Source organism: Haliotis rubra, unplaced genomic scaffold, assembly GCF_003918875.1.
Source record: "Haliotis rubra isolate DU_JTF1 unplaced genomic scaffold, ASM391887v1 Scf182, whole genome shotgun sequence".
NCBI lineage: Eukaryota > Metazoa > Mollusca > Gastropoda > Lepetellida > Haliotidae > Haliotis > Haliotis rubra.
This window is the reverse complement of record NW_025765803.1, coordinates 445,920-470,368: the sequence shown is the minus strand read 5'-3', so window position 1 is coordinate 470,368 and position 24,449 is coordinate 445,920. Positions and strand designations below refer to the sequence as shown.

General features: G+C 38.9%; 2 protein-coding genes and 1 long non-coding RNA gene across 4 annotated transcripts in view; 2 read left to right on the top strand and 1 right to left on the bottom strand.

Moving 5' to 3' along the window:
* LOC124273578 (peptidoglycan recognition protein 1-like) overlaps positions 1 to 24,449 on the bottom strand; it is a 197,772-nt gene that overhangs the window by 172,251 nt on the left and 1,072 nt on the right. The gene's annotated exons all lie outside the window — the stretch shown is intronic.
* LOC124273587 lies at positions 4,564 to 5,175 on the top strand. The gene is made up of 2 exons (XR_006897699.1): positions 4,564 to 4,639; positions 5,027 to 5,175. It is a non-coding gene; the product is annotated as an uncharacterized LOC124273587 (long non-coding RNA).
* LOC124273577 (cell wall protein DAN4-like) overlaps positions 18,995 to 24,449 on the top strand; it is a 33,984-nt gene continuing 28,529 nt past the window's right edge. The window contains exon 1 of the mRNA XM_046708863.1: positions 18,995 to 19,032. The gene's annotated coding sequence lies outside the window, so the exon portion shown is untranslated. The remainder of the gene's footprint in view (positions 19,033 to 24,449) is intronic.

Sequence of the window (24,449 nt, the reverse complement as noted above, 5' to 3'; positions counted from 1 at the left end):
GAAACATTAACAGACGGACAAAATATGTACGTTTTGATGCTCTTTGCACAGAACCGTCGACGTACTGTCCCTTTACACCCTCGTTTCTAATAAATCTATGCTGAACCTGTGTTGCAGGCCTAACACTAACTGAGCAGGCCTATTCAAGAACATTTTTGTCTGCAGAAATGTGTGAAAAAGTCTACAAATCACAGACTGACACCTGTTAAATATATTGGCTACCTCTTGCTGGGTACCGACGTCCAAAATCTAGAATGACTCCTACCAGCATGCAAGGAGAATTGCAAGGAACACGTGTTTTCTTTGTTTGTGTTAAGTATAAGGTTCTGCTCCTAAACGTCTTTTTTCTTTCTTTTTTTAAGAGTATATAACATTATACAAATTGTGTCACAAATGAAATATAAGATCTGAGAGTTCGATGCTTAGAAAATACAAACAACATTTTAAATCTATTTATTTATGCAAAGATAGCATACTGTAAAACAAGTTACAACCCATTTCTGAAAAGTACAGATCACAATGTATAATAATTAGGCTACATCAATAAAAACTCAATAGTTTTGCCTTAACAGAAATACATTCCAAGCAGCATCCTATCACTAAAACATCAGACCAGTAAATACCCTTTGAAAGCCTTCACTTAGACGCAATATCACTTCACTGATATACTTTGTAAGCATTCAACAAAATGCAGCATTAGTTTAGTAAACCCGTGACCATATATCGGAATATGGCCTCTGAGCAAAAACACGTTGACAACATTCACTTATATGCAACATAAGCTAAACAGTCTCTGGAAGAACACATGCTCATCTCCAACAACAGTTCAGTAGAATCACTATGTACACATTCACTGAACCACAAAGTCGGTGTCCACCACACGCTGTCGGCTTCAAGTCTCTGAAGTTGGCATGTCCGCCACCAAATCAAGGTCTCCACTATCAACCTTGTTTTCGTGAGCTATCTCCTGCATCAAGCACAGGTTCGTAGTAATTGTAATAACAAATGAAATATATAACGTCAGCACCAGAGAATAATCAGTCTGGGTTATCATAGATAACTCCATCAGTCGTAAAAGGTAAAGTTGATCACACAATATCAGCGGTGACATCAGAAGTTTGTGAAATCTGAAGATATTTCCCGTAAGACACATTTTGCGCACCAAATAGTACGCGTTTGTTTCTTGTCTCTCAGATCCTATCCTGCACGCTTAACATATGGTTACGTAGAGAATGGTTTCCAGGTAACTTGATAATGCGTAAATACAGTATAGGTGTTTCATAGTACATAAGTACAGTATAGGTAGTTTCATATCAATAAGTACAGTATAGGTAGATTCATAGTACATAAAGTACAGTATAGGTAGATTCATAGTACATAAGTACAGTATAGGTAGTTTCATAGTACATAAATACAGTATAGGTAGTTTCATAGTACATATAAGTTCACATAAGTATATAGGTAGTTTCATAGTACATAAGTACAGTATAGGTAGCTTCATAGTACATAAGTACATAAGGTACATAGTATAGTACAATATAGGTAGCATTCATAAGTACATAAGTACAGTATAGGTAGCTTCATAGTACATAAGTACATAGTATAGGTAGTTCATAAGTACATAAGTATAGTAAGGTAGCTTCATAGTAAAGTACAGTATAGGTAGCTTCATAGTACATATACAGGTAGCTTCATAGTACATAAGTACAGTATAGGTAGCTTCATACTACACAAGTACAGTGTTTCGTTGATCACATTGTCAAATATCATGCTGTTCACAGATATGTAAAATGGTCAAACTAATCGTGTATAGGAAGTGTTGCGTGCCGTACAAGTCTGCTGATAAAAGTTTAATTATTGGCAAATAAAGTTTGGAAGGAGGACCAGAAGCTGAAGAATTTGGCATTAATGCAATTAGAAAAAACTATCATTTTGTTTCTTCATAATATTTAGTTATTTCTGCTTTAATATATCTAATATTCAGAGTTTGCCTTTTTCTGCATTTTCTGTGAATAGCTTCTTTTACCACCAAATTTACAGCATTCAGTGGATTATTGTGTTTGGCTTTGAATCCAAATAAAATATTCTCCAGTGAAAAATTAACTTCACCTCCCGAAGCAGTTTTAAGCCATATCTTTTCACATAAAAGCATTCAAAGCAGCAGGTGCATCATGGCCTCTGGATCTTGTCCACAGAATGATATTCCTATCATGTACAAAAGCTATTTGTTGCTAAAATATTATTTTAGATTGGAACCATCTCATATTCATAGTCTCAGTACATCTATAAGACATCAGATTAATATTTTCTTGTTCTGATCTATCAATTTTCTATTCAAACACTTTTCACGTTTTTCTTGTGCATCTGTACTGAATTCTGGAGCAAGTAAAATCTGATAAAACACTTAACTACCCTTTTGTATATTGATTATGTTGTATACATTAAATGGGAGAGTAGGGTCATATATCCTTTCTTGGTAATCATTAATTAATTATATATATCTTTTAATATATCTCACTACTGTTGACTTTATCCCTTGATATAAGATAAAATTTGTTTCTAAACTGTATGGTTCTACAAGTTTGTTAAAAGAATAAATTTCACCATTTTCATTAAACATATCCTTAATAAAACATATACCCTTTCCTATCCAGTGACTATATTCTACCCATTTGCCAGAGATATTAGAGTTGTACCATAATAATTGAGTCTTTATGTCAGAAATATTTGTAATCTTTTCATAGCATTTGGATAGATACAAACCCCATGCTGATACAACATCCCTCCCAAAAATATGTGTAATGTATGGCACTAGAGTAGTGTTCATATACAAATAATCCGCCAACCAGATAGTATTTATTCCTGAGATGAAAATACCAGCATGTTTGACCCAATATGACTTACTATACAGTCTTTTTTCTCCATGATAGCTTTTGTGATAATATAGTTAATTTAAAACCAGGTACCTTAATCAATATGTAGGTGGGTGTGTCATGACACTTCTTTTGTACATCATTATCACACTGCTATTGTAACAGGCTCAGAACGTATATTCATAAAATCTTTATACAATGGTTACACACTACACTAAAATTTGTTTTCCAGAGAGTTCCAATCAACATTAAAAGCCTATGCTACTCTTGTGTAGAATGTATTTTGCCTCATCTACAGATCGTTTCTCTGATTGTTGGTAAGACAGCAACTTTTTAGTTTCTATTCAACGGGTAATCTTACACAAGATGTTGTACAATAACCATGTCCCCTCCTTGACGTGCACAATTGAGCACACTATCACCAAATGCATCAAGCAGAGTGAGGTCAGCACCCTTTGATTCCAGGAGATCAAACACACTTTTGTGTCCATTGAAAGCCGCAACCATGATTGGTGTCCTTCCCTTACCGCCTTTGAGGTTGATATTAGAATCTGACACCAGATGTTCAACCAAAGCTATGCTGCCTCCCTCACAGGCAAGGTGAAGTACACTATCACCAAATGTATCAAGCATAGAGAGGTCTGCCCCTTTGATTCCAGGAAGTCAAACACACTTTTGTGTCCACTAAAGGCTGCAGCCATGATTGGTGTCCTTCCCTTACCGCCTTTGAGGTTGATATTAGAATCTGATACCAGATGTTCAACCAAAGCCATGTTTCCTCCCTGACAGGCAAGGTGAAGTAAACTATCACCAAATGTATCAAGCAGAGTGGGGTCTGCCCCTTTGATTCTAGGAAGTCAAACACGCTTTTGTGTTCACTTAAGGCTGCAGCCATGATTGGTGTCCTTCCCTTACCGCCTTTGAGGTTGATATTAGAATCTGATACCAGATGTTCAACCAAAGCCATGTTTTCTCCCTCACAGGCAAGGTGAAGTACACTATCACCAAATGTATCAAGCATAGAGAGGTCTGCCCCCTTTGATTCCAGGAAGTCAAACACTCTTTTGTGTCCATCGAAAGCTGCAGCCATGATTGGTGTCCTTCCATTACCGCCTTTGAGGTTGATATTAGAATCTGAAAACAGATGTTCAACCAAAGCCATGTTTCCTCCCTCACAGGCAAGGTGAAGTACACTATCACCAGATGTATCAAGCATAGAGAGGTCTGCCCCTTTGATTCTAGGAAGTCAAACACACTTTTGTGTCCATCGAAAGCTGCAGCCATGATTGGTGTCCTTCCATTACCGCCTTTGAGGTTGATATTAGAATCTGAAAACAGATGTTCAACCAAAGCCATGTTTCCTCCCTGACAGGAAAGGTGAAGTATACTATCACCAAATGTATCAAGCAGAGTGAGGTCAGCTCCCTTTGATTCCAGGAGATCAAACACGCTTTTGTGTCCATTGAGAGCTGCAGCCATGATTGGTGTCATTCCATTATCGCCTTTGAGGTTGATATTAGAATCTGATACCAGATGTTCAACCAAAGCCATGTTTCCTCCCTGACAGGCAAGGTGAAGTACACTATCACCAAATGTATCAAGCATAAAGATGTCTGCCCCTTTGATTCCAGGAAGTCAAACACACTTTTGTGTCCATCGAAAGCTGCAGCCATGATTGGTGTCCTTCCATTTCCGCCTTTGAGGTTGATATTAGAATCTGATACCAGATGTTCAACCAAAGCCATGTTGCCTCCCTCACAGGCAAGGTGAAGTAAACTATCACCAGATGTATCAAGCATAAAGATGTCTGCCCCTTTGATTCCAGGAAGTCAAACACGCTTTTGTGTCCATCGAAAGCTGCAGCCATGATTGGTGTCCTTCCCTTACCGCCTTTGAGGTTGATATTAAAATCTGAAAACAGATGTTCAACCAAAGCCATGCTTCCTCCCTCACAGGCAAGGTGAAGTACACTACCACCAAATGTATCAAGCATAGAGAGGTCTGCCCCTTTGATTCTAGGAAGTCAAACACGCTTTTGTGTCCTTCGAAAGCTGCAGCCATGATTGGTGTCCTCCCATTACCGCCTTTGAGGTTGATATTAGAATCTGATACCAGGTGTTCAACCAAAGCCATGTTTCCTCCCTCACAGGAAGGTGAAGTACACTATCACCAGATGTATCAAGCATAGAGAGGTCTGCCCCTTTGATTCTAGGAAGTCAAACACACTTTTGTGTCCATCGAGAGCTGCAGCCATGATTGGTGTCATTCCATTATCGCCTTTGAGGTTGATATTAGAATCTGATACCAGATGTTCAACCAAAGCCATGTTTCCTCCCTCACAGGCAAGGTGAAGTACACTATCACCCAATGTATCAAGCATAGAGAGGTCTGCCCCTTTGATTCCAGGAAGTCAAACACGCTTTTTGTGTCCATTGACAGCTGCAGCCATGATTGGTGTCCATCCATTACCGCCTTTGAGGTTGATATTAGAATCTGATACCAGATGTTCAACCAAAGTCATGTTTCCTCCCTCACAGGCAAGGTGAAGTACACTATCATCAAATGTATCAAGCATAGACAGGTCCGCCCCTTTGATTCCAGGAAGTCAAACACCTTTTGTGTCCCTTGAGTGCTGCCAACATGATTGGTGTCCGGCTATCCATGCCTCTTTTGTCAATGCTGACTGAAGGTAGCAGTTGCCTAACAATGGCAATGTTTCCTCTTTGACAAGCAAGATGTAAAACACAATTTCCATCCATGCCCTGAACATCCATATTTGAGATCGATACCAGCTGTTTGAAACATTCCTCTGATCCTGTTTTTGCTGCAACCAGTAGAGGAGTGTAGCCATTCACATCAACCCTGTTTAAAATATCTGTATTTGACTGTGTATTTAACAGTGCCCGAAGTGTGTCTTCGTGTTGTGACTTACACACCAAATGGAAAATGTTTTGCATCCTGGAGTCAGAGGTATGGAGACTGGCTCCAGCTTTCAGAAGATACAAAAGTGTTTCAGTACTGCCATTTTCTGCTGCAGACAACAGCAGTCTGTCCAGTTTATTAGTCCAATCCTGTCCATCAGTCTTTGAGAGTAGCCATTGCAGTAACGTCACCTTGTTTGTTTGAGCACAGCCTTCCATAGCTTCTGTGATCTCGTCATCTGTGAACACTTCTCCAGTTTGAGTCTCCACATGTGTAACCAACTGTGGATTATGTCCCAGAACAGCCCAATACAAGAAACACTTTCCTTTTTCTCTTTGGTGAATCCAATCATGCTCCACTGAATCATTTGTGTTGTGTTTCGTCTCACCAAATGTCAGTCTTTTAAGAAGCTGTTCAGCTAGATTGCTGTGCTTGAGGATTGGATGTGTTACTGACTTTGAAAACTGTCCTTGCTTAATAGCATTTGCAAACCGTGTGGACAGAAGATCATAATAGTCTTCGGAAATGAAAATAAAATGAAGATTATCATCAACTTTGGTTTCTATGACGGTTTCTTGGAGTACTCGCTCATACAGAAAAGCATCACTGCAGTTCTTCAAAACAAAGCTTGGATTGATGCTATTATATAAAACACATGCACATGCATCATAGATTGAAGAATGAGCAAAGGCAACAGTGTCTCCTCTTGTGAAAAATGTACCTCTGAAACTACGTGCTGCTTGACACATCCCAGAGCGTGTTGCTGTAGGTATTAGACGTATCACAATGTTGACTTTCTCATCCAACTCCTGGTCTGCATCATCACTTTCTAACTTTGTCAGTTGTAATCTGCCTTCACAAAGTAACATCAGGACAAACACTGCAGATCGATCATTCATAGCACCAATTATGACAGTGAGTTCCCCTCTCAAATAAGACAATGGTTCTTTGAAAAGCTTTCTAGGATTGTTTGAAAAAGTACAAAGTTTACATATGAGCGGGAATCCAAATAATTTTGAAGGTATTTCCAAATCACTGTATTCGGGTAGATTACCTTTGGAACAGTCATCTGGTATGTTCTTATGTCTCTCATATATGTGCTGTTCCTCTGCTGGGGAAAGACTGTGTAAGGTTATATTCATCACTGCTTGTTCCTCAAACAGAGGAAAACAAACAAAGTGCAGTTGTGCAAGTCCGCCATGAAAGTTGTATGACTTTGTTGTGAATATGACACGAATATCCTTTCTTTGACTTTTTCTTTCATCATCCTGCTTGTGTTTACTTTCCTCTTTCCTAACTGACTGAATTTGTTTCAGGGCCTGCTTACAGTTTTCTAAATGGAGAAGAAGATTTTTAAGAAATGATTTAATCAGTAGCACATTAGTGGACAAGCCTACAGTACCAAACATGTCATCAATGATGAGAAATACTCTTGGAGTAGAACTGAGGCAGATGTCCAAATCAAACTTGTCAATGCTGTCCACAAACACGACCTGGTAACCTCGGTTTCTGTACTGTGAACTCAATATCAGAGCCATTGTGGTCTTCCCTTCTCCTGAGGCACCACAGATTGTCACGTAACCAAACGTTTCAAGTTTACGCTTCACCTGTCTGTAGACATCTGTTTCAACAAATGTGTCCTTGGCTTCATTTAGAAGAAGTTCGAGAGTACCTGTGGACAAATACGACATTGTATAAACATACATGTGTTGTGCTTAGGACACATCGACGTGATTAAATATACTGATGTTGAAGTCGTTAACGTGGGTAATTAATGTAAACTAAAATACACATACAATTTAACCATAATCAGGCCTACTTAAGATTGTGACGTGATGAGTGCAAAATAGCGCCGTCTAATTTATGGGCAAAACATCATGAATATCAATGTATGATAAGAAATGGTTGTCAAATAGTCATTTTCTGGATCTTTAATATTTTGTAACTTATCGAAATATTTTGCATTTTGCCTTTACTACTATGTTCTGACTGCAAAACATAAGTGGTATTTGAGATACCCTTATCACCAGAGTTATACAGATGCTTTGACAATTCTCTTTGTGCGGGATGTTTAATGTCACAGTTAAAAATAGTCAAGCTGTATAACGACAGTCTGTAAGTAAATACTTGTGATGAGTTACAAACAACGCTGTCAGGTAAGTCGAAATGAGCACAACCATTTAACTGCCTCTTACAGAATGCATAGGATGAAGTTCTTATTCATTCAGTTTCACAGTTTCTCATGGGTCTGCCTCTGTGAGTGAGTGAGTGAGTTTAGTTTTACGCCGCACTCAGCAATATTCCAGCTATCTGCCTCTATGACTAGTAATAGCATGCCGAAGGCACATATTCTACCTGAGTCCCATCTGGGTATTTTGATTGTTTTAACATTTATTTGTCAAGAATTTTCATTGAAAGTTTGCAAGTGTGTAATCAAGGCTTGGCTTGGTCTGCTGTTAACTCACCATCTCCGACTGTCCCGGGAACTGTCTGTCCAGTGGAAATATTAACGTACTTCGAGTTGGAAACATTGATAGCGGAGGCAGAACCACCTGGCAACATATCCATGCTAATGTTCAACAACCAGCTCCGTTAATACAATATAAAGAGAGCTGCAGTTGTTTTTATTAGTATTTGAGTGTATGCTTCAAACTGGACCACGTTAGTGTCAGTCTCTTCCTGTAAGTCACTGGTGCAAATCAATAACCAAGAGCAGCAAGATGCCATGTAAAGTCTGCTCAATGATCAGGCCAAATGTCTCTGTATAAATGTCTCTGACACCACCAATTAATACCCACTGTTATATGTTCCATTCAGTTTGCAGAATGTGTTAACCTTATATGACAAGTTAAAAAAAGATTTATATATGTGCCCTTTAAATATTGTACGATTACTGACTGTTTGATACCAAGCAACCTGTTAAGTCATAGTGGGCTCCATTTTGCATTTACCAATTATTGGGATTTGCAATAAGTCCGTGTTCTATATCATGAAATCTGGAATATTTGTAGGCTCTAACGAAGGTTAGTGAGTTACGTTTCATGCCGCACTCAACAATATTCTAGCTATATGACGATGGTCTGTAAATAATCGAGCCTGGACCAGACAATCCAGTGATTAACAGCATGAGCATCGATCGACGTAATTGGGATATAAAGGCATGTGTCAACCAAGTCAGCGAGTCTGACCACCCGATCCCGTTAGTAGCCTCATACGACAAGCAAGTTTTCTGAAGATCAATTCTAACCCGGATTTTCACCGGTGCTCTTCGAAAGTACAGGAAATAGCCTCTCATTTGTTATACACACCAAGGTTCTCTAAAGCATGTGTCGTAAAGTCTATAGTACAACTGTAAAATATATATAGCAGAGCAATGAATGATTAATGGAGTACACAGCGCTTGTAAGACCTATGTGACGCTAAGGTAGAGTGAAGAAAAAAAACTGCACACGTACCACGCCCTGGATTGGACAGGAAAGGCTGACTCCTTTGCGTGGCAATGGCCGAATGATCTTCAGAGAAACGTCCACGATCAGTCAGCCTGGCAATGGCCGAGTGGTTTCCAGGATCCTCCTCGTGTAGATCTGAACCGCCATGGACCGTAGGATCTTCCTCGCCTGAACCACCCAGGGCTTCGCCTGAACCACCCATGGCTTCCCTGTCCGGGTCTGAACTGGCCATGACCTACAGGTTGTCAATATTCCCTGCCCGAGTTGTCCTCAATGATGGTAGGTGTCTCCGCGTGGATGACAAATATACAATCTTCACGGGAATCGCACAATCCTGCAAAATAATCACCACCGCTACTACAGAACGCCATACGATATATACCATTAATAAAGTAGGGGATATTGGATTTACGAGATTGATAAAATTCAAATGATGAAGCCAAAGAGGAGACGGATGATGAAGAGAAATTAAGGGAAAATGTGACAATTTATTCCATTCCTTTGGAAATGTTTCATCTGTATGGATATACATTACGTTTTCCCATATGCATTGGCATTGGCTAGTAGTATGCTTGCAAAATGGAATACCCCTAGTTGTTTTAATGGTATATATGCATTTATAGATGATATATGGAACATATATGTGTGCCTGTTTGTTGGAATTGACCCTTGTGAAATCATAATGGATACCAATTTTGTCTTCCAACATGAGTTTGACATAAAGATCTGTCTTTCAAACCATTAAGAACCATCTACATACTAAGTCGTGAGTTGTCAGATGGCATACTTTACACAGTCACTGATAGAGAGGAGATGAGCCTCAAGGCTCAGGAATTGCTCAAGATAGTCAACAAAATCGTTCCTTCACTTTTTTGTGGTGTTGTTATTGACTAACGCCACACTCTGCAATTTTCCAGCTATATGGCGGCAGTAGGTAAATAAGTGAGACTGGACCAGACACTCCAGTATTTGACACCCTGAGCATCGATCTACGCAATACGGATACGAAGACATCCATGAACCAAGTCTGAGAGAATGATCACCCGAACCCATTAGTCGCCTCTTAAACAGGTTGCATAGACTCCCATTGACATCGGGCTACACAAGCAGAATGCAAAACCAAAAGAAAGTATCAAACATTCATAGTGAGTGAGTTAATATGTAACGTCACATCGGCAATACCTCAGCCATATCGTGACAAAAACAATTTATACTGTAAAAAGTGAAAACATTTGGAGTATTAAAAGATGTCGACGATTGACTTTAAAACACACTAGAGAATCACAGGTGGGAATATAAACTAGCGAGCAAAGTTAATCAAACATCATAAGATTCAGAGAATGAGCCAACATGACGCTTGCTCACAAGCTGCTTGATCATGTCTTGCTTGGCTGTGTTGAATATTCCATGACAAGGGATAACTATTTTTTAATCACGAACTACGAAGGATCTTTTTATAACATTAGTTCTCATTTAATTATTGCATTTTTAAAAGAATTAGATTTGTTAAATGATTTGTAGATAGATAAATATTTTATGATTTGAAGTTTGAATTAGTAGCTCAGATTGTTAGTGGCTGTATCCTCGAAGGAGGTTAAAGTACTGTCCAATTATTGTCCTCCTGGGAGGGTACGTAAGTCCCAAAACATTCATAGTAAATTTAAACTTTCCACTTTTTTAATCGTAGCATATGTGTATTTTTAATTTATGGCTAGATGTGTCTCAATTGCTAACAACTGAAGGGATGGTGTAAATCAAGCTATGGTCCATGCAGGAAGCAAATGTACTGTAAGTCACCATGGACTCTAGTATGGTGATCTACCTTCAGTTGGCACCCGTGAAGAGCCATCTCCTCGTGGTGGGTGCTGGGTAACACTAAGCGCTCTTCAACCCCCGTTGTGGACCCGGGGGTATATTTGGTCCACCAACCCGTTTGCCGTGGGTTGCGCCCCTGTGTCGGTTGAGGACGGGATTCTGGTGGTTGAGGGCACTGGGAGCCTGGAACCGTGTTCCTTTTGCCCAACACACCACTTCGCCCCTTACTTCACCTAGACGGGTGGTAGAACTGGCCCGGTTCTATCAATCGGCTGGTCACGCCAAGGCCTGTGCATGGTAAATATATTATTTGCACATATTCTTATTTTGGGGCTTTGGATAGTTTGATCCTCAATATACAAATTATTCTTATGTTACATTGCCTAGAGTCCTATGCCAGAAGGCGGTGGCTCATGGGCCAATCTGGTGATGTTGACCGCTGAATTCTATTTGTCTTTAGATTATTGTTATGGGCCGAACCAGCTTGACAACTGATCCATTAGACAAATATAGCTATTCGTGTCATATTTGCTGGAGTATGAAACCCCTGTATCCCTGGTGTTAGCATCCTGGAGATCCGGTGCGAGTCTACCCTGTCCTTGTTGACACTCCATGGTGGGTGGGCAGCAGGGGTGTTGAATCATTTCCTTTCATCATGGCACTATTACATTCTGGTTCATCTCGTAGTGAGAAGAAAAGGCGTTTTGAGGATTTTGATCCTTTAAGTGGAAACATTATTCCAAACAATGATTCTTGGACTGATTTTTACCGATCAAGCTTAACCCATTCGCTATTTCAAAGGCTGTATCTGGGATTTGTGGTGAGGTTAACAACGTCACCCGGCTCCGTAGTGGTTCACTTCTTGTGGAGTGTGCACGGAGGCAGCAATCTCTAAATTTGTTATCGATCAAAACATTTGCAAATGTTGAGGTTGCTCTGTCGGCGCACAGGGCACTGAACTCTTGTCGAGGCATTGTTCGTGACAGGGCTCGTTGCCTGTCTGACATCACTGCAGGAAATCACTGTGGAGTTGAAGGAACAGGCGGTAACAGCAGTCAAACGCTTCACAATAAAGAAATATGGTATCGCTGTAAATACAAACACGTATCTCTCATGACATTTGCTTGATCAACCGTTCCAGCATCAATCAAAAGGGTTTTCAATATCGGAGTGGAGGTGTATGTCCCCAATCCACTCCGATGCTACAGTCCATTTGAGTCAGAAACGGACCGATGAATTGCAAATTTGATCATTGTACAAAATTGCCACAGAAATATAAATAGTACACATGTTTATCATTTACTAATACCCAACAGCTTTCTTATATTTGAAAACTTTCCGGACTCCACCCAGAAAAGTGTTTAAGAAACTATCATCATTGAAAACGCAAAAGTTGTTATCTGTCGCGGAGGGGTGAAACTGCAGAAACGGAACAGCCAGTCATGGCGGGGGACATCTCAAAATCTATTCCGGGAGACCTGTCGGTTCCTCGTCCGTCGTAGTGCCATAGTCACGACTTAAAGGGATGACAAGTGGTGCCACAGTTGCCTGTTGTAAGCCATCCTGAGACCAGTAACCTTGTTACCCCAGTCACCAAGTCAACGTCTGCATCTCAGACAGAGAGTCAGCCTGAGATACACTCACAAATGTTTATTAAGCAACCAGTTCCTATTCACTCAACAAAAGGAAAGCACAAAGGAAAAAACTGAAAAGAAAAAACAATCACCATCCCTTCATCTCCAGAGGTTCCTTTACAGAACTCATTTGAATCTCTTGACATGAAGGTTACTCTGTCCTCTGAGGACAGGCGGAAGAATAGTTCCTCCTCACATTCACGTGAAAGATCGCCCATTGAGCCCCCATGACACAGTTGTCACATATACGGCAGTGGAATTGTAGAGGACTGAAAAATAATTTTAGTGAAATGCAATTGCTGATACAGGACTTCCAGCCAGCAGCGTTATGTCTCCAAGAGACATATTTAAAACCACTGATACCTTTACTTTGAGACAGTACAACGATTATCATTCTTTTCTCCTCCGGGAGATTGAGCAACTGGAGGCCCTTCTATTTTGGTTCACAAGAACGTCACACACAGCCCTGTCACGCTAAATACGAATCTTCAAACTGTTGCTGTTCGTCTGACTCTACACATTGCTTTGACATTGTGCAATTTGTATATCCCTCCATCTTCCGATATTCGACAATCAGATCTTCAAAATCTATATGATCAGCTTCCCAAACCATGTATTATCATGGGTGATCTGGACGCACACAACCCGCTTTTGGGAAGTGTTCATACTAATAACAAAGGGAAAATCCTCGAGGAATTTATTTCAGGTAATAATTTATGTATATTTAACAACGATTCATCCACCTATTTACATCTAGCTACGGGAACATATTCTTCCCTGGATTTGTCACTCGCCGAATCCACCTTATTTAATGAATTTGAATGGATGGTCCATGATGACTTATGTGGGAGTGATCATTTTCCCACCATTCTCAAAACAATCAATCCTGGTGATGATCCTCCATTATCAAGAAGGAACTTCGCCATGGCTGATTGGTCATTATATGAGACTATGTGTGTTGAACGCTTAAATCATGATCGTTTTATGGACAGTTAAGATCCTATACAGTCTTTTTCGGATAAACTAAATGACATCGCTGACAGAACAATTCCACAGTCCTCTGCAATTCCACATATTCGTAAACCATGGTTTAATAACGAATGTAAACAGGCCAGGAAGTGTAGGAAAAAGACGAAAAATACTTTCCACGACATCCTACAGTTCATAATTAGCTATAGACAAAGTTAAAATGCTATATGCTAAGGATCGACGCGCATTTAAATATTATAAGCGTCAGTCTTGGCGAAACTATGTTTCCAAAATATATTCGCGCACACCAGTTTCAAAGGTGTGGAACATGATAGAAAGAATTAAGGGCAAAGGTTCCAAATCTACCGTTCATCATTTAAAGGATGGTGATAATGTTTTTACTGATAAGGCTGGCATTTCCATTAAGCTTGGTGAAACTCTCGCCAAACATTCGTTAATTCATCCAATTATGTCCCTGAGTTTCAGAAACACCAGAAACAACAGGAGAAGAAAAGAATTAATTTTACTCAAATAATGGTTAACACTACAACGAATTATTTTCACTACATGAGCTACGTATCGCCCTTGAACAAGCTGATGATACAGCAACAGGAGCTGATAATATTCACTATCAGCTTTTGAAGCATTTACCTGAATCGTGTTTGGAAACACTTTTGAATATTTTTGACACAATATGGACTTCAGGGAATGTCCCGAATTCGTGGCGTAATGCCATTGTTGTCCCCATTCCAAAACCTGGCCGGGACCATACTGGTCCGTCTAATTACAGACCAATCTCTCTCTAACGGGTTGTGTCTGTAAAACCATGTAACGAATGGTAAACAATAGATTAACTTGGTATCTTGAAACCTATAACCTTATTACAAATATTCAATGTGGTTTCAGGAAAATCGAAGAACCATTGATCATTTGGTACGTTTAGAATCCTTTGTTAAAATGCTATAATAAATAAACAACATACAGTATAGATATTCTTTGACCTCGAGAAAGCGTACGATACCACCTGGAAGCATGGTATTTTAAAGGATTTACATGATTTTGGTTGAGGGGTCGTTTACCTCTTTTATATCACAGTTGATATCAGACAGGCAGTTTCCGAGTGGGTTCAACCCTGTCTGACCATTACAATCAGGATCAGGTGTCCCACAAGGCAGTATTTTGTCTACCACTATATTTAGCATTAAGATCAACAGTTTATCGGAGGTTTTAAACGATTCAGTCAATGGATCACTTTTGTGGATGATTTTAATTTTTCTTGTCGTGGTAAGAATGTGCATACTATTGAACGGCAACTGCTGTTGTGTTTAAACAAAATAAATAAATGGTGTTTTGAAAACGGCTTTAAACTTGCTAAGTACAAAACTCATTGTCTTCACTTTTTAGAAAATATAAGCCTCATAAGGACCCAGGTGGTACGTAAGTCCCAAAGCATTCAATGTAAATTTAAATCTACTAATAGCTGAAGGGATGGTGTAATCAGCTAGGGTCCATGCACTGTAAGTCCCATGGTCCCTGGTATGGTGATCTACCTTCAGTTGTTGGCAATCTATAGCCCGTTTTTATATTGTATTGTCATATATAGTTAAACGGTTTTAGATTTATTTACTAGTTTTAAATTCGTCTCTGTGATAGTCTAGTTATTTTATTGTCTTTCGCAGACAGCTTTTATAATTTACTATTACTTACTATGTATACCAATTAACGATAGGGCTGTAATATTGCCGATGTGACGATAAATTTTAGCTCACTCACTCATTTGTTGGCGATCTATAGCCTGTTTTTATATTACGTATTGAGCAAATAATGCTGTTAGTTTTAAATGCTAGTTTTAAATTCGAAGTGTGATAGTTTAGTTGTTTTACTGTCCTTTGACGACAGGTTTTATAATACATACATATTATTTATAACTGTCCAATTTGTTCTCTTCACGATATGGCTGAAAAATTGCCGATGTGACGTTAAATATTAACTCAATCACTCACTCCAGTGTGTGGAGTTTGAGGGTTTTGTTTTGTTGTTCATGTGAATAACACTGATTTGCTATTTCATGTGTTTGTAATATGTGGGTCAGAATAGGCTACAAATCGTCAACACTTGATCAGTAAACCATAGTGGTTCCAACACACATGCTTATGATGTGGTCATATTCTTAAGTGGCCTCCAATTTGGACAGAAACTCTCATACAGAAACTCTCATACACACTTCACATGAACACTCCTCTTTCAGCCCTCCTTCACCCATTTTACATTAAACCTGTCCTCAGTACACACTTCACATGAAGCTCTCCTTCAGTACCCAGTTTACACTAAACCTGTCCTCAAACCTCACATGAAACTCCCTCAGTACCCACCTCAGACATGAGAAGCAAGCATATTACTTTCGACGTTTTGACAAAACATATCTCTTACTCCATGACTTTCGCAAAGTCATTTTCATAGCCCACACCTTCGTCTATCAATTCACAGACTTATCTTTACCTTCGTGTAAAATACTTTAATTTCATTGGTCAATGACGCTTTAACAAGTTTCCGTGTCAGGAGGGTGACAACTACCTGGAAAAATATTACCCGGTCGCCACGGTATGCACCACTCTTTTAGTACCCACTTTACTAAAAAAACGACAAGATTTAATACCACTTTTTAAACTTTGGATTAAAAAACCAAGATATCATCGGAGATGAACGCGGAGCCGGCCCATGGGCCAGCAAGTATAAATTTTGAGTTGTCGAAAAATTATTTTTCATTTTTCATCCTTAGCATATATTCATAACAACTGCATGTTTAATTTTGTCGAATCCCTTGTCAGAAACTGCCCACACAGTGCGGAGAGTTTCTGGACTTTTGTGAGATAGTGCAGGGGCTTGTGTGTAATTCCGTGGAAATTTCAATTTTTGGTACCAATACTATTTTCACTATTGTGTACCAATTCAGGAAAATTATAATCATATGGTTCCATTTTTTCAGGAAAAACTACATAGTTCCGGTGTATGGTGTTTGCTATCCTTTGTGCATTCCATTTCGACTAATGACCATCCAAGACCAGGAAGACTGTGCGTCATCACACTAGCCCAAGATCACTACATCCGGGTAACCCATATTGCGTGACTAACATCGTTCCGCCCGGGACACAGCACAAGAACGGTTTGGAGCCCGGAGAATGTCCGACCAGAAAATCAGGAACCGTCTCCGAGAGCTAGGTATGCGTGCCAGACGCCCAAAAGTTGCCCCTGTCTGACACGATTACATCAACGTCCGCGAGTCAGGTGGTGTAACGCGGTGCAGCCATGGAACCTTGGAAACTGGAGGCACACACGGTTCAGTGATGAATCGCGGTATCCCCTCAAACAACGTGACGAAAGACAACGTGTCAACAGGCCACACAATGAACATTTTGCATCCAACTGCATCAGGCAAGTGGACAGATTTCGTGGAGATGGTGTGATGATGTGGGAGCCATCTCATACACCTGGCAGGTCGGAATTGGTGCTCATCCAAGGCAATCTTACGGCCGGTCGATATATCGAACAGGTTCTCTGTCCTCACGTGCATCGCCTTGTCGACCGCCAAAGGGAACTGTACCAGCAGGACAACGCCAGACCTCACACACCCACACGTGCTACAGTGGACTACCTGGACAATAGAACATTAATGACCGACACACACACCCCCACACCCCCACCCCCTCCAGATCTCTGGATCTGAAACCTGTGGGATCAGATAGATAAACGTGTACGTCAACGTCGTCATCCGCCATTGAGGCTTTAACAGTAACTATTGTTCAACATGCTGCAGGTGGAATGGAGAAGGATTCCACAACGAAACATCCAACAACTGATTCAGTCTGTGTCAAGAAGGTGTCGTGCAGTTCTAGCAGTAAGAGGTGGTCATACAAGGTAGTAACGTCAACGTCACCTCGTGGACAGCAGTAATAGCTATGATGACTATCACTCTTGTAAAATGCGCTCGAGATACCAATGTATTGCTCTACATAATTTCAATGCCATACCGTTTATTTTCGTTGATTTACATCATTGAATAAGACCAAATTTTTCAATGATATTTTGCTTATGCGTTTCTTTTTTTGAAGAGTGTACTTTTTCACCATCTAATTGTTTCTGTCCTAGGGACATACCCAATAGATCCAGAAAGGTTCATTGAAATCCATCAGAGTGGTTTTTGAGTAAAGATACTAACACATAAATACACTTACACAAACAGGGTTGAATGCATACCCTCTGCAACAAACCTTCGGTTTTGGCAGAAGCAATTATCATCATATTGATTATTATGCATACATATATTATTGAGATTCATGATATATAATGGTAGTTGTAAAACACACATCGCAAGGTACATTTTGATATACCACATGCCTATGTTGTAATTGAGAAGCAGTATGTACTTTCGACGTTTTGATAAAATATATCTCTTACTTCATGACTTTCGAAAGCCATTTTCATAGCCCACACCTTCGTCTATCAATTCACAGACTTGTCTTACCTTCGTGGAAAATACTTTAATTTCATTGGTCAATGACGCTTTAACAAGTTTGCGTGTCACCCTCCCAGGATGGTGACAACTGGAAAAATATTACCCGGTCGCCACGGTAACCGCCAATCTATCAGCCGAGAAGCTGTATCGCTAACAATCGTATGACTTCGTAATATGACGCATGCAGTGCATGGAGTTCGAAAATCGTTCGATTAGCTGTTTTGAGTTCACTATTCACTTTGTTCTCCCGACTTTTACTGCCTTTTGAAAACTGTTGTAAACATTGCATCGTTTGCACATTCAACTTAAATATAATTAACCATTTTATAGCAGTTTTACGCTTGTCAGAATATGTTTCACTGACTTTAAAAATCCAGTCCAGACGCAGACGCCATTTTGTTTACATGTACTTTGCCCCTTCAAAGGTTTGATGTAACATAGTTGGTTGCGTGCTTATCGATCTTCAAAATAAAAAGATTTTATTGCACATTTAACATGGCGGTAAGATAACTACGCTGTAAACTTCTCTCTCGTGTAATACGGTCTGATGTACGCCTATTTGTAGCAGTGTTATCCCTCGCCTACCGACTCGGATGACACTGTTATAAAAGGCGTACATCAGACCGTATTACCCGAGGGACAGGATACAACTTATAGAATCCATGAGATCAAAGTGATTATTACTCGCCCGTGGAAGATTCTGCAGTGTAATACTTTACGGCAATATCACACTAAAGTAATACCGCTAGACGTATGACGACATAATAGTTTACGGTTATGACGTCACAATGCTAATACCTCTGTCACAATGGTATTAGACCTAGCTTGACTCGCGGAAAGCTGAGAGTCATCACACTGTAAGTAGTTTCTATCATGTTTTGTTGGAGAGTAAAACAGAATACTAAACTAGCTTCCGTGAAATACCATTGTTATGAAACTCGTGAAAGATTTAGTATCAAACTCGATTTCGCTCTTTTGATACCAAATCATTAACTCGTTTAATAAAAATGGTATTAAACGGAAGGTTGTTTAGTATCTTCTATATATCAAATAATGGATTACAGTGTGTTACAGATATGTAACAATACACCAACATTTCACAAAAACAAAACCATCTTACCTTCACTGCTCTCTGTCGGGTTCGGCTGGGTTGTGATATCGAGGACAGAATGATCACCTGATGTAATATACAACCTTACTGTGACAAGCAAAGGGGCCTGATCAAGGTTGTTATAAATCTATACAATCGTTTATGACAACATAAACGAGTGTGTTTCTGTGTTTAAGTGTGGTAGATTCGTACACAGATTGGTAGATTTGTTTCCACCGCCCCCTAACGATTACGACTCACTGGAACGTATGTGCTGAAGATTTCATCATGTTTTGATTTATTACCATTTGCCCTCACCTCACTTGGGCCTCTTTGTTCACTGGAAACTCGAGTGCGGCTTCTACTTTGACATTCGCTCGAGTTAACACACTTTGTATAGGTTTAACACAGGGTACGGTGACATCACCTCCGTCACCACCTCCCATCTACCCTGCAAGAAAATCGTTCCCACTATCAATGAAAGTTATTTACGAAGTGATTTCAAATATGAATATACAATGCCATTTAGAAAGTGGTCAAATGTATCTCATGTTACATTTGGGATTATACTTTCTCAGTAAAGTGCAGATTCTAACTCTTTTGTTGGCTTGAGTCCCATTCAGGAATCCACGCCCTATGGTTAGGACACAATCCAACGAACGTACTAGAATATGAGATAGAGATAGAGATAGATAATCTTTATTTCCTCCGAAGTCGAAGATACAGCAGTTTGTAACATAGGTTATATATATGTATTTACAGGTTACAGAGTGTGATAATCAAAATTAGAATAGGTATTTTAGTTGATGCAGCCAGGGTTTTACAGAGTTTGCGATTAGTTTTATACATTTAAACCACATTTCTTGTTCAAGCTCTTGAGCATATACATTTGGTAGACAGAGCATAAATGAGACAAATAGGTCTTCATCATTCCATAAACTGACAAAAGTGACAACATCTAGCATGTCCACTAGTGACTCAAAGCATTTCTACTACTTTGTATGAGAGTACAGTGTAGAAATACATGTTTTACAATATCATAGGCAACTATGCCACATTCACACTCAAGAGACTGAATGCTAAGTGTGCTGATACGTAGAAGAGTAGCAATATTATTGAAACATTCTGGCATATTATAACATGTAGACCACAGTCTGTGAACATTTTTAGGATATCTTATAGTCTGCTATTTTCAAGGTTAAGTCTCAACCTCGTTACAGGAGCAACATATGACTCCTCAGCTTTAAGTATTTTTTTTATTCACTTTACTTGGTTACAGTTGAACAAAATATATAGGTGGAGTAAAATGTTAAAAATTGCATAATAAAAAGCAGACAGTACAATGTATTTCGTATTGGGAATATCAAGATAAAACAATTGAAATGCTACATAAGTAATACAGAGAATGTGATTTCTAATTTCTAATTACAGGACTGCATCTAGGGCATTTCATTTTCTGTAAAAATGTTTCATATTGTTGTTTTCAAATGACAAATTTCTCAATCTCATGAACGTCCTTTAATAATGTTCTGTAGATTGTGAAGCTAGGTTTGTGTCCATTAATATTCATAACGAAAATGTGGCGCTTTGACTATAATATCATGTGGTGGAGTAAATAGTTACCACTGCAACAAAATAGAATATCATGGTTTGACATTTCATACGTTTACCAAGGACTTGAGTTACAAAATTGTTAAAATCTGCCCAGAACATTTTGATGATTGGACAATCAAGGTATACATGGTAAATATCCTCACTTACTGAACCACGTAATGTACATAGGTCATTATCTATCAGTTTCATTTTCAGCAGTTCTCGTTTAGTGGAAATGGCTCTGCAAAAACTAGTGGATTGTCTACATTGTGAAAATATGATTTTCCAATTTATCAAATCATTTAGTTCCCCGTTCCATTTCAGACACACATTCGGAATGTTATAATCAGATATGAAATTATCACAGAATATCCTATAGCCTTTACTAGGTTTAATCAAATATTTCCAAGGAGAACACGAGGATAACTTCGGTATATTCAAATTGTTTTTGTTCCTGTAACTTCTTTCCACTGTTTGGGTACACACGATTTAAATCAAGTACAGTACCCTTCATGCCAAATTTTCCTTTAAGTTCCGCAAATGTTAGAAAATCGTAGTCTTTACAAATATCTTTAATATAGACTATTCCACATGTATGAAATACACAATGCCATTTTAGAAAGTGGTCAAATGCAACATATGTCATATTTGGGATTACACTAGTAAAGTACAGATTCTAGTACTTTTGGGTTGAGTCCCATCCGGGATTCGAACCCGCACCCTCAGAGTCAGGCACCTCAGCACACAAAGTCAGACGCCTAGACCGCTGACCGCGACTGAAGTCGGACGACTAGTAGTCTAGACTGGCTTTGGTTACAGTGGTGATTTAGCATACTGGTTACATGATTACATTTCATTAATATCGTTATTGTTACACACATATCTTATTAAAATATCTATGGTAGGCATCAAGAGAGTATTTCCAAAATGGATATTTAACTTTATAGTGTTTTGTAATGTTGGCTCCTAGGAGAAGAAGGTTTTGTAAAGGGAAGCCGACAAGATCAGGGTTCTTAGATTTTGAAATATATCTCTTCAAGCATGAAAGTTTTAAAGAGTCGATAAAGGTTTTACATCGACCATTCTTAGACCACCGTCTTCGTACATTCGCACTAAATTAATTCGTTTTATTTTGTCAATTTTATCATTCCATATAAATTTGAAGAATAATCTGTTCAAATCAGTAATAAATGTTTTCAGGGGGATTAGGGAGAGATGAGAAGATGTGGACAATCGTGGTCGAAATAAAGCTAAACTTTTCATGGGACGACGGTTATTTTCCCTGACATATCAACGTAAAATTACGTCTTTCCAATTCTTTGTCGTTTAACTTTTCTTCTGTTGTTATCTCTGATCATTATTCCTAGTATTTCTGCAATAAGAATAAATATGGAGAGATGGGATCACCCTGTCTACATCCCCTTTCGTTGTCGAAAAACGTTGACAAGTGAACATTCTGTATCATACACGAGGATGCATTAGAAATGAATATGTTAACCCATTTTTGAATGTTACTTCCAAAACCAAACTTATCTTGGACCATCTTAATGAATGTTTTTGACACGGTGTCGAAAGCTTTTCAAAGTCAATTAAGATAAGTAAACCTTTTATGTTTTGCCTTTTAGTTTCAAACATAATATCATAGAGAAGTCTAATATTTTCCGTAATGCATCTTCCTGGAATGAATTCCGTTTGATTTTCGTTTATGAGAACATTCAATGTTTTTTAAACCCTGTTTGTGATACAAGTACTTATAACTTTATATAATGCGTTTAGGGGGATATAGTTCGCCAATTCTTCAGAAATCTTCTATCTCTTACCTGGTTTAGGGATACGTGTAATTACTTCTCTATTCATTGTCATTGTCATAGTCATAGAATTCTTGTTGAATGTTTCTTTTATATATCGGTGAATCCAAATGTTCAGATTTTTCCAGAATACACTGGTATTCTTTCTTTAACTAGTATTTCAGACCACTCAGCCTTCGTTAGAGAAGGAAGATTGGTTTTACATAGTTGTACAAATGCATATCTAGGTCATACATTGTTACAAGATTGAGCATGTGGAAGATTGGCGATGACTTGCTATATCGCTCTTTCTCCAGTGATGAAGTCTGTCTGTACTGACAAAGTCTATGCACAAGCACTTTCTTAAATACAAATTCAGTATCGCTGTTACATAGTTTACCGAGAAATAGCAAAGCCTTCTGGTGCTTAATCTTAGTAGTGTGACCAGGGCGAGACTGTCTCTGGCTATTGTGGATGATCCACGTTTGAAAGGCCTTGGATACTCTTACAAAACTGGTTTTGTACAGTTTCCAGCATATCATATTCCTTTTCATACATTACAAGAGTACAAACCGCATGGCAGAATAACTCTTCCCAAATAAGGACGCAACAAAGTGGGTGAAAGGCCATGGTTCTTATTGGCATTAAGGAGTATCCTAAGCCTTTCACATACAAACTGCGTAAATTCTATAATTCTACTGGATGAACAGATTTGGAGGCCAGGAAATTTTACATGTGTATTAAAAGGTATTAAAGGGTATTTCAGTCTCATCAATGTATATTATAGGATGGACATTTCTTTTGTGTCTCCAAATACAAGAAATAAACTCTTTGCTGCATTAAAACACAAGTGCCATGTGTGCGCATACTTATGTACAACATCAAGCACACTTTGAAGTCCACCTGGGCATGCACTTAACAAAGACAAGTCGTCGGCTAACAGCACCCCTGGTGTTTTACCCCATGGTAAACATATGCCATGCCCAGAGTCAACGATACTTTGAAGTAAGTCGTTTATATATAGAGTGAAGAACCAAGCTGATAAGACACGACCCTGACCTACCCCCTGTTTTACATCAAATACATTAGAAATACTGCCACCAGTGCTAACACATGATTTCATTGATGTGTACATAGTGTATATAAGTCGCCACAGTTTACCTCGAATCCCGAAATTGTAAAGCTTATAGAAAGCCCATTCAACCAAACTCTGTCAAACGCTTTCTCATTATCAAGGAAGGCACAATAAACAGGTGAATTTCTTTCGACATAGTAGGTCATACTTTAAGTTAGAGTAAGCGCTGCAGTTTTCGCCCCGCACACTTCCTAAATCCAAACTGGAGAGGGTGGGGCAAATCTTATTCAGCTTTTGTTCATGTTTCAATTCTTTTGAGCAGTAATCTTTCAAAACGTTTTGAGAGAACAGGTGTAAGAGTGATACCTCTATAATTACATGGATCATGCTTGCTTTTACCATTTCCTTTGTGAATTGGTAAAATATTACCAACACTAAATGCATTTAGTACATACTCAAACGATACAATGGCATTAAATAGTGATACAATATGGTCAATAACAGACCAACCAGCATACTTTACATGCTCGTTTGAAATACCATCTGGGCCTAGAGATTTGTTGTTTTAAGACGTTTTACTGTATCAAGTACCTCATCTTTAGTAAACGGGGAGAGAATGACTGAATGATTGTCGTCATTTACAGGGTTATATACAACATCTTCTACAAACTTATCAACGTGCTCTGTAAATCCAGTATCAAAGCATTCTGGACCCTGAGGTACAGACAA